This window comes from Siniperca chuatsi, linkage group LG6 (assembly GCF_020085105.1).
Source record: "Siniperca chuatsi isolate FFG_IHB_CAS linkage group LG6, ASM2008510v1, whole genome shotgun sequence".
NCBI classification, from domain to species: Eukaryota; Metazoa; Chordata; class Actinopteri; order Centrarchiformes; family Sinipercidae; genus Siniperca; species Siniperca chuatsi.
The window spans coordinates 19,879,078-19,890,428 of record NC_058047.1 but is presented as its reverse complement, the minus strand read 5'-3'; positions in this window follow the sequence as shown (position 1 = coordinate 19,890,428).

Genomic DNA, 11,351 nt, shown 5'->3' with positions numbered 1-11,351 from the left:
CACAAGAAGACACTGGCTTGTGCCCCCTTGTGGTTGCATTCATACAACAACGGACGTACACGGTAAATACAGTTTAATCATTGTTACGATTTGTTTAAACTAAAGCTTGTAAACTAAAACATTTGTTATGCCGTTTTCCTGTGCGATGATGCTGTACACTGAGCTCTTCCTACAGCTGTAGGAATCTATTAATCCATTAATCCAGAGCAGCTTGAGAGTTAAAAGGGTCATTCTATGGAAACATCAATTTTTCTGTCCCTAGCCTTTACAGAAATATTACACTTGAAAACACTTTAGGGTTGTAATTTATTTATATTTTAAAATAAAACATTATGTTATTTGAACAATTACACCTTTATGAGCCATCAATTTGGCAATATTTGTTTTTTAATCAATTATACAGAATTCCAAGCACCACAGATGTGCTTTTCCCCACAGTCATGTAGGCTATAGAGGGTAAGTGCTGTATTTTGAGGTCAAAAACATGTTTTTCTACCATTTAAAATGAAATTATGTATACATAACTATCAAATATATTAATACATTTTTTTTAAAAGTCAGATAAATATTATAAAATATATAATGAAAGTAGTGGTCGCCTTGGGTCATGTCACTGGTGTTACCGTGTAACAAAAATCTATTATTTTTAAATAAAAATGACACTGATGACATCGCTTGACTTCCTTTTACCTATAGCCTGAAGAGCTATGAAGGTCCAAGGTTAAGTCCACTGTCTCTTTGCAGTTATCAGAAATGTTCTCATTTATCTCGTGATTTCATATAAAGCTTTTAGTTGAACTCACTGATATGATCTACTTTATTGTTAGGGAATTGTAAAAAAAAAAAAAAAAAAGAAAGAATGCAAATGAATTAAATTACATAATCTAGTGAGTATACCATGATTGACCACATCGGTGTGTGTTTTGCTACGGTATCCAGGTTGAACGACACGTTTCCTCGAAATAGTGTGCAACAGACTTTGAGGTACATTCTATCTCATTCTTCCTGACAGCGAGACAGTTGTGCTTTAGCACTGGATATCTCTATCTTGCATATGCGCAGGTCAAGTCATTATACTAACAAAGTCACCTGTGACCATGGGACAATGTAGGGTGCACACCACATACATATGTCATCACGCCATCTGCTCCTGCTATCTTCTCACAATAGAAGAAGCTGATAGCAGGTCAATTTGGCTCGTTGCTTGTAGCCTCGTAACCTGAGGGTTGGTGCTTCATTTGTTTGTCCAGTAGAGGCTTTATTTTGGATAGACAGCGGTGAACTTGCCTTTTCAGTTCGACCTGAACTACTGCTAGACAGGTAAGTAGGCTACTCTTGGTTGACCACATAGCCACTGTTAAGAGCCAGTGGCATCCCGGGCTTGCCTGGTTCATTGCTGACCCTGTTCATACAGTAGCTTAAAGCAGGGGTGTTTTTGCCTCTAACTGCATTGCATGATCCGCTGCGTTGTTCGCGCTCTGCTCTCAGAGGGATGCAACATTGGTTGTGAGTACATCGTTAGGTGGTATGTTACTGGGGTAGTCACCTGCTAGAGTGGCTGCAGACCCAACATCATCTAAAGAATGCAGAAGCAGTGTGGTCTCACATGGTCTACCTAAAAAAATAAGGAAGGTGGACACTTTGGCTCTCTAAGTTGACAGTCTTTCCTCTGAGTTTGCCCAGATTAAGGAGCTCCTGCTAAATCTCCAGCCTGATAATAGGGGGCCAGCTCCCAGTGGTGACTCCGCCACAAAGGACTCGTCTTGTCAAGAGGACGATGTACTGTCACCTACAGCCTCCTGCAGTTTGTTTGCAGTTAAAGGCAAGACGTGGATAATGACGCAGCCTCCCATACCTCTGATGCTTTTTCTCAGGGGTCTGATGGTGGGTAATTATATAAATTAGAAACTGGCCATGCCACACTGAAGCAAGCAATTCGTATGGCTTAAGTACACCTAGGGCTGGACGAAGCTCCTGCTGCAGCAGCTCCTTCAAGTGCTTTTTTCAGGCAGATGCCACAGCCCTTCGCCTTTTCAGCCTCTCCTTCTAAGCCCTATATTGAAGAGCTCCCAAGGTGCTGGTTAGATCCTAAATTGTTCTCCCATCACACCAGTGATTGCAGAAACTTGGCTGCCATGCAGGAGGCAGGTAGCTTTGGTTTCAATCGTATGGCCCCAGTCAAACCTATCATTTCTTTGATAGTATCACCAGATGAGACTTTCAGACCTGCTGCCCACTATCCCTGTCCTCAGTGTCGACTGACTGATGATCTCCATGCTAGGAGTTATAACATAGCAGCATGCATGGGGTGTATATCATTAATTCCCTTTCTCACCTTATCCTGGCTCTGTCTCAGATCCTGTAGGAATCTGGTGCGGACTCCTCTGCCCACACCCTCAGTGATGCATCCCTTCAGACTTTTGCTTTCATGTCTAGGGAGCTTGGAAGGTTGATGTTGACAGTGACACTGCCATGCCACCAGATCTGGCTAGCACAGTCCCATCTGTTGGAAGTGTGTCATCGCACCCTCCGTTCCCTTCCAGTGGTCCCAGGTCAAATGTTTGGGCTGGCTGCCCAGCAGGCACTAGAGCACAGTGTGCAAGCAGCTCAAGCCAGGCAGCAGTGTGCTGGCCTGCGGCGGGGCCTGATTCCAGTTCCAAGGCAGAGGGGTCTTTTGCCGCCAGGTCCCAGCCACTCTCATCCACCTGCTTGCCCAGGGTGAACAACCTAGAGCCTCTTGCTATTCTGGGCACTACGATCAATGCCGGCATGTTCCTTCCCAGCCGGCTTTTCAGGTGCCAAGAGAACCAGACAACCAGTAATCGCCCCCCCACCAAAGGATCGGGGGGGATACACACTACAATTCCAATGTCGGCCACCCACTTTCTGTGGGGTCAGAATGTCTGTGGTCAGAGATCCCACAAAATCCCTGGCCCTCAGCCAGAACCTAGCAGGCCTCTTAGAGAAAGACGCCATCGAGCCTGTAGAGTATTGGTGGGTTCTATTCATTTTTTTATTCCGAAGAAGGATGGCGGGTTCCACCCAATCCTAGACCTGAGGGGGTTGAACAAGTTTTTGAAGGTTCTGCCATTCCAAATGTTACGGATGGCAGATGTTCTCAAGTCAGTGGCACAGGGGGCCTGGTTTGTGTCAATAGATTTCAAGGATGCTTATTTTCATGTGCCTATTGCACCACACCACAGGCAGTTCCTGAGGTTTGCGAGGACAAGGGTATCAATTCAGAGTGATGCCATTCAGTCTCTCACTTGTCCCTTGCATATTTACGAGGTGCGTGGCAACCGTCCTTTCTCCCATGCAAGCCAGAGGTTTGACAATCTTACTATACCTGATGACTGGCTAACCATATCCCCAACCACGAAGCAGGCAGTCAGAGACACAGCTACACTCCTTGGCCATGTGAACCAGCTGGGCCTTACATTGAATTACACCAAGAGCAATCTTACACCCAGTCAGAGGGTAGTTTACCTGGGCATGACACTCGACTCATAGTCATTGAGAGCCTACCTTTCTCCGAAGAGAGTGAGTATTCTGCAACTTATAGGTTGCATGTGGAGGGGCAAGGTTTTGAAATACGGCTTCTTTCTCAGGCTGCTGGGCATGCTGACAGCAGCGTCCATGGTCATCCCTCTGGGTCTTCGTTCCTTGGATCCCCTTCAAATCTGGGTCAACAGACTCCACTTAGATCCTAAGTGGCACAGGGGGCAGGAGCATCAGGGTGTCCAGCTTTTGTTGCCAGATTTTGGAGCCTTGGAGGAGAAAGGTGTATCTGACCAAGGGAGTAATCCCTTCCTGCTGAGAGGTTGTGGAGACAGACGCCTCTCTATTGGGCTGGGGTGCAGTCTGGCAGCGCAGGACCATCAAGGGCCGATGGAGTGGGCAGCAGAGGTTAGAGCACATAAATGTACTTGAGCCCCAGCACTGAAGGGCTGGCATATTCTCATTTGAACAGACAGCACCTTGGCAGTATATCATATCAATCATCAGGGAGGCACCAGGTCCTGGCAGGGTCTGCGAGTGTCACAGCAGCTCCTTAATTGGGCATTTCCCAGGCGCGCAGAACAGTGCAGCAGATGTGATGTTCCGCCAAGGGTCACCACAGGGAGACTGGAGAGTCCACCCAGAGGTAGTTGGAATGATTTGGAGCCAATATGGCAGAGCAGAAGTGGACTTCTTTGCCTCAGAAACATCAATGTATAGTCCCCTTTTGTATTCCCTAATGGAGAGGACCAGTCCTCTGGGGCAGGATGCCTTAGCTCATGCTTGGCCAGCCTGCCTTCTGTATGCCTTTCCTCTAATTCCACTCATTCGTGTGACACATAGTCCAACAGGGAGACCACAAACTACTGCTAGTAGTCCCCAACTGTCCGGGGAGGCCATGGTTTCCAGTACTTCAGAAACTGCTCAGTGCAGAGCCATGGCGCCTCCCAAGGAGACAAAACGCATATGTATATGCATACATCATATAGACGTTGTTGTGTACCCGGCAGAAGCGTTGCTAGAAGCTTCGTCTTAAACCATCATAAATTGACATATTTTTAAATTGACATTAGTTTTTAAGCCAAGTTTTCTATGCTACACTGTTTTCCTGGCCATTGTTTTACCTATATGTTTTAACTTGGTAAAAGTTTTCGGTCATTGGACGTGTGGATCTTAACAGATTTTAAGCTGGCTGCAACTCGACGTGGTTTACCGGAGTATCTCCACTGCTACTAACTTAGCTAGGTTTGTTTTTAGCCTGGCGGCTAGGCTAACCGGTCGCTTTCACCAAGGATTTTAAGCTTGTAGCACTTTTCTGGACTTTACTGTGGACTTTAAGCTTTGAAGCACTCTCACGGACTAAATGATGCCTGATGGCTAAGTGCGGATCTTGTCACCTTACCGTCTCAAAGATGAAGAAAAGTATCGCCTGTCTGGAAGCCGAGCTCAGAGAAAAAGACAAGCACATCCTGGAGTTCTCCACTGTCGCCTCAGCCCAGGCAAAACACCTTGCAGTCCTCAGCTCCTCTGGCTGCGGCAACCGGACTGCGACCATCCCTTCTCACTCCCCTGACTGCTCCACTCCACCACTGGACAATGATCCCACTCTTCCGTGGCTCGGCTCCATCATCACTGGCGCCCCGGAGCATGAAGCTGTTTCAGCTAAGCCTGAAGATCCGTGGCTCCTCATGGGTGCAAAGCCCAAAGCAATTGCCATTTCTACTCTTTGCCGAGCCCCAGTGGATGCACATCATGGGGTGTCATGTCGGCGGGGGTGGTGAGAAGGCTCCAGTGAATTCAACTCCACGCCAACCGGAGCACTGGACTGTAGCCTGTAAGGACAGACATGGTGCAAAGCGCCTGCCTCCTCCACCTTCACATTGGGACCTCCTACTGGCCAACAGGTTTGACATCCTGGATATGCAGGACTTTCCTCCACTGGAGGGACGCTCCCTTTTTCCAGCGGTCAAGTCTTCCTCCTCCTCTCGCTGCAAGTTACTGAAAGAGGCCATGATCAGGAGAAGCTCTGGAGGTCTCATTTGTCCTGAGACTGCAGCAAACATCTCTGCTAAGGAGGACGCTGCCCCCTTGCCGCAGCAGTCCCCGGCCACAACTATCCCTGGGACTATGCTGATAGTTGGAGATTCCATAGTGAGGAATATCCGCTTCGTTAATGCGGTCACACGCTGCTTTCCCGGAGCTCCGACCCCTGACATCCTCGAAAAGCTCCCCGGACTTCTGGCTGCCCTCCCGACGACTATCACGAAAATCATAGTCCATGTCGGCACCAATGACACCGCCCGTCAGCAATCGGAGCTGACGAAAGCAGACTTCATCCACCTCTTTGACCTGCTCAACAGCAGTGGAAAGCATACTTTCATTTCGGGTCCAATTCCTACACTGGGTCGTGGAATTGGCCATTTTAGCAGGATCCTCTGCCTTCATACCTGGCTCCAGTCTGTCTGCAGCACCCATGACGTTGGTTTTATTCACAACTTCAACTTATTCTGTGATCATTCTTCCTTGTTTGCACAAGATGGTCTTCACCCAAACAAGTCAGGTAGTCGCATGCTGGCGGCTAACCTGCAGAACGCTGTGCTGTCCTCCTCACGTTGTTGACTATTTACATCAACTGTTAGTTGCAACTATGCCAGAGAGCCTCACTCCCTGATCCACATCGATTTCAGCGAGAACAATGCTTGTAAATACTCACAATGAAATCTAGTAAGTCCACTTTGGGTGGGTCACATCAGTAAGGGACCCTCCACACCAGAGTGCTTTATCTGGCAAACCAGGCCCCCATGCCCTTCTGTACCATGTCCCCCAGTAGAAGGCATGTCCCACCAGCTATAAAGGTTCATTCTTCACTTCGTGGCAAAGGACCACACTTATGTCCAAAACCATCCAACTATTGTGATGAACCTGCCACCCAATACAAAAACCTCTCAAACGTTTTCATCATATCCACTGAGTCACACCAGAGGGGTTTCTCAACAATGACATGGAACTTCTTCGAGGCAAGCCACAGAAAGGGCGCACCAGATGGAGTGGGGGCTGCACTGAAGAGAACAGCTGACACATTAGTTTGTCAAAGGAAAGATATCCCTGATGCACAGAGCTTTTTCCAGCTGCTGAAGGATAAAAGCAAGGTGAAACTCTATTACATGAGTAAGGAGAGAGTTGAGAAGAAGGATGAAGGTTTAAGGTAAGTGCCCATGTTCACCATTAAAGGCACAATGAAAATGCATGAGGTCCTCAGCGTTTCTCCCAGCATTCTCAAATACAGGGACATAAGCTGTTTCTGCCAGGCTGCTGAGGGGGTGTTTGTTTGTCCATACCACAGTCTAGAGGAGGTTACTCTTGTATGGATGCAATCAGTCAAACAGGAAAAGATTTCAGACCTAATGTCATCGAACAGCATCACAGTGGGCAGTGGTGTGTTGTGCAATATGACGATGAACCCTACCTGGCACTGAATGAGCGTTCAGTTCAGATTGATCAGCAGTTGTGGGAGTTCATTATGGGGCAGCAGCACAAGTAAAATAAGGCACCATGAAATGTAAAATAGGGACAGTTCCAAGTTTATCCCTCTTAGTCATAACCTAGTAACATAGCATGACATAAAATAGTAGTGAACAATTGTAGTTTAGACAATGTATCCTACTTTGTTGGACATTTTAGTTGTTTTCTAATCGAGTTAAACTCTGATATTAAAATGAACTTTTACTAAGTGCTTTCACTAAATGTCAATGATAGTCTTTGATTTTATGCCAAATATAACAATTTAGTCTCATCTATTTAATTAGAGTTGAAGAATAAGGATCTTTGGTCTTGTGTATGTCACTGGTGTTTCATTGTGTCACTGGTGTTACTGTGTGTTTTTTTTCTGTCACATTAAATAAAATGTGTCACATTTGACATGATAATCATTTTACATCCATTGGATTTTGCTAACAGAGAGTTAAGATTTAATGGATTGCATCATTCCTTGTTTATAACTGTTTTTCAAATATTTTCATTGTTATAGCAAATACATGGTTGCGCAAATGAACAAACATCATTCAATCCAGTAGTGGAATGTAACTAAGTACTTTTCCTTGTACAGGAAGTCTGTGATGGATCTGAGGCGGGACAACACAAGGCACTCAAAAGACTCAGTACCACATGGCACATGGCATGTCTCCAGTGAGACAGCTGATCAGCACAGTGAGTCTGTTGACATCCTTCTCCAGGATCGAGAGAGTCGTTGTTGCAGTAGGGGAGGGGGGAGCCTCTGGGGTGGGCAGTTGTGGAGATGCCCAGGCCCCTGCTGAGGTGGGGGAGGTGGAGCTGGTGGGCTGGAGTTGGTGGATGGAGTCACGGGGGATGGTGTCAGGACTGTCCCACTGTCTCTGAAAGCGACAGTTGAATTCATTGGCCAGGTGCAAGTCGTTAATAGAGTAGGACCTTAAAGGTTTGTAGTTGGTGATCTGTCTGAGCTCCTTCCAGACAGAAGCAGAGTCGTTGGCTGAGAACTGGTGTTGTAGTCTCTCTGAGTACAGTCATTTAGCTTTTCTCACCGCCTTGCTAAACCTGTACTTTGACTCCCTAAACCTATCCCTGTCTCCACTCCTCAATGCTTTTTCCATTTCCAACCATAGCTGTCTGAGTTTAGCTGTGAACCAGGAGTTGTCATTGTTATGACTCACCCTGTGCGTGATGGTATATAGCAGTCCTCACAGAAGCTGATGAATGACATCACAGCCTCTGTGAACTTATCCAGTTGGTAGCAGTCCTGAAAACATCCCAGTCAGTACAGTCCAAGCAATAATGCTACTTACTTAAGTACATTTTCCTGATTATACTTACATACTTTTACTCAAGTAACATTCTCAATGCAGGACTTTCATTTGTAACAGACTATTTTTACAGTGTGGTATTAGTACTTTTACTTAAGTAAAGGATCTGAATACTTCCTCCACCATGGGTTACTATCCACCCCTTCACCGTACATTGCGGGAAGCTACACTATAAGTTGCGGACTGTATGCAAACTTATTACACTTATTGAAAGATAGGAAGTCATCTGCAGAAAGTATTGGCAGTACTGTGTCAGAGGCATTTGGTCCAAGAATAGAATCTTGAGGAACTCCACGTGGTTTTGTAACTGTGTCAGACTTGTTTTTGGATAGTAACATATTGCTGTCTATGATGTAAATAATCCTCAAGCCATTTCAACACTGTCTCTTAAATCATATCTGGATAATTTAGCAAGAATTTTCCAACATTTTAATCTTTTTAGGGTGAAATTCTGTGTTTGTGTTTCCCTGGTGAGCGTTTCCTTTCTGAGCCATGGTGGACGGCATCCTTTAAGACAATTCAGGTTGAAATGGAATTAAATAAAAAAGTATTTGAAAAATAGTGTGCACTTATTTTTAGTTGTGGGACAATGACAACTCACCATCAAAAACAAATGTGAGAGATTCTGCTTGAAGGCAGAATGAGATTTGTTGGTTGCAGTTTGTAAACACAACATTCAAAGTCAGATCCTCCTCCCCAGGTCAATGACACCAGAAGCACACGCCCAATGCTGTATATGACAACGTTGTTGTATCAGTTCTTCACGTTAGAAAAAAAATACACTGACAACAGGAATGTTAGCTATCGTCAGCTATATACCAGCTCATTACAGACACTAGCACTGAGTCTCCGACAATCAACTTATTCTTAATCATAGACTGTATATAAAGATGCCAAGCCAAAACGTCTTGATCGCCCCCTGGTGGCTGGCTGCAGTATAGGTCATAAACCCCACCCCCTCCATGTTAGCAGATGGGACATGGGCCAAACAAAAAAATCAAAGTACACGTCAAATAAATTTTTCCTAAAGATGGTTTCTGTCATTTTAGGTAGTTCATATCACGCTGATGTATTTTTCTGTTAAGTTTGGTTTAAATTAGTTATTTGATGCTATAAAAAGGGGGTTACACGTCATGATTGACAGCTGAGGCCGGCTCGCGATTGAGTCGGCCGGGTGTATGGGTGGGACCTCGATACCGCGGCTACAACTCAATCACTACTGTGCAGACTCTGGTTCCAAATTACATCACCAGCACAAGATGGCAGCTCCCTTATCCGGGATATTTTGGCTTCATCTTTGTACATTGGGAGAAGGTGGAGATGTGTCATCCATCTTTATACATATGTTCTAAACTCAAACTCAGCACTACAGACCTCAAGGGTTATTCTCTCAAAACAAAGATATTTGCATTGGTTGATAGCAGTAGGACTTAGTGTGTACATACACTGCTAGCTACTATTTTTGGAATGTTACATTTGTTGTATTGGAAAAGCTGATACTTTAGCAAGCTAGCTAACTGCTGGCACCTACCAGTCCAACAGAAAACAGGCCCACTCCGTGTTGCTCTTCATGCCCATCCTCTCCTTCAGTGCTCACCAATGGGTAAAAGCCAACCCCAGATTCACTCTCATTTTGGAACGAGCTTTGTCCGCTTGGTGTTTCGCCTTGCTATATTTGCGTTTTTCAGCGCTGTGTCCTCAGTTGTCGTAGCTTCCTCACACCCTGCACGCTGTTATTGGCTGGGGGCTACACACCCACTGCCCAAACGTTGATGCCCAGAAACATCCTGAACACAGCAAAATAAGAAAATATAGGCAGAGAGCAGGGTCTCTGCAGATACAAACACTGCTGCACACTTCTAGTGGGTCATAAGTAATGATTGAGAGGGATTATTTTTGTATGAGTCTATACATTGTTTTTTTTTTTAGGAAACTCCTAATCATTCTGCGTTTAAGGCCTAAAATGACCCCTCATTATGTGATGATATAGTTCAATATTTCCTAAATCCTTGAGTATGATGATTACTCCAGTTCCTAAATTGTATGTCTGTTCCTAGTTTTTTACAGTACTAACAGAAAAGTATCTGTTATTGACATTTCTAAGATCAATCAACCACTCTTATGCATCTCACAGATTAGAAACAGAGAAAGCTAAGATTCTACTTGACCTTTGACACTACAAATAACAAAACAAGTTTTTTTTTGGGTATGAGAACAAATTCTCATACAGAGAAAAGAGATGCTTTGTAACAGATTTAGCTACTACCTACTTTACATCTGCAGTCCCTGGGCAGGTAGGGCAACAATGTCCTTGAAGCTCTGATCATGTGCTCTGAGCAAAGTTCAACTAAACTTTCCAGTGGTGGAGGGGCAGTATTGTGAGCTTTTTTAAACACACACACACACACACACACACAATTTTTAAAAAATCGGAATACAAAATAACATTTCCGAAGCTCAACATGTTAAATTCACAAAGTATATCACAATAATTATGCTTTCTTATCCAAGACTCTTAAGGCTTGTTTAAGGGCACGGAGGAGACAATGAACCCAGGTGAAGTGAAAGTTATTACTCGAGTTAACGAGAACTATGTTCGATACTGTAGGTTTTATGCAGTAGGCTAAAACCTTCCCGAGTAAAATGCCAATAATAAGAGTAATTTATTAAAACGCCTGTTTAGCAAGCATAAACTGGAAGATAAGCGTTGTTTTCATCTGTTATGTTCGTAGACTCCCTTCCACCACAGGTATGTTTTCCACCTGTCTACACAGGAGGCGTCGCGTGAGCAGCACGTTAGCAGAGCAGTAGCAGCTTCGGTGCTCCCTCTGTGTCTACACAGGATGCGTTCAGGCACAGTATTGAATGTAGGTCACCCGCCTTTTGTCAGCACTCAGAGCCGCAACATACAATCATTGTAGTTATGCGCGTAAAACAAAATAGACTTGAAGAGTAAAGTGTTGCTTTTACGCGTGTATAGCGTGTATATAGGCTGTGTAGACAGCTGTAGTGATT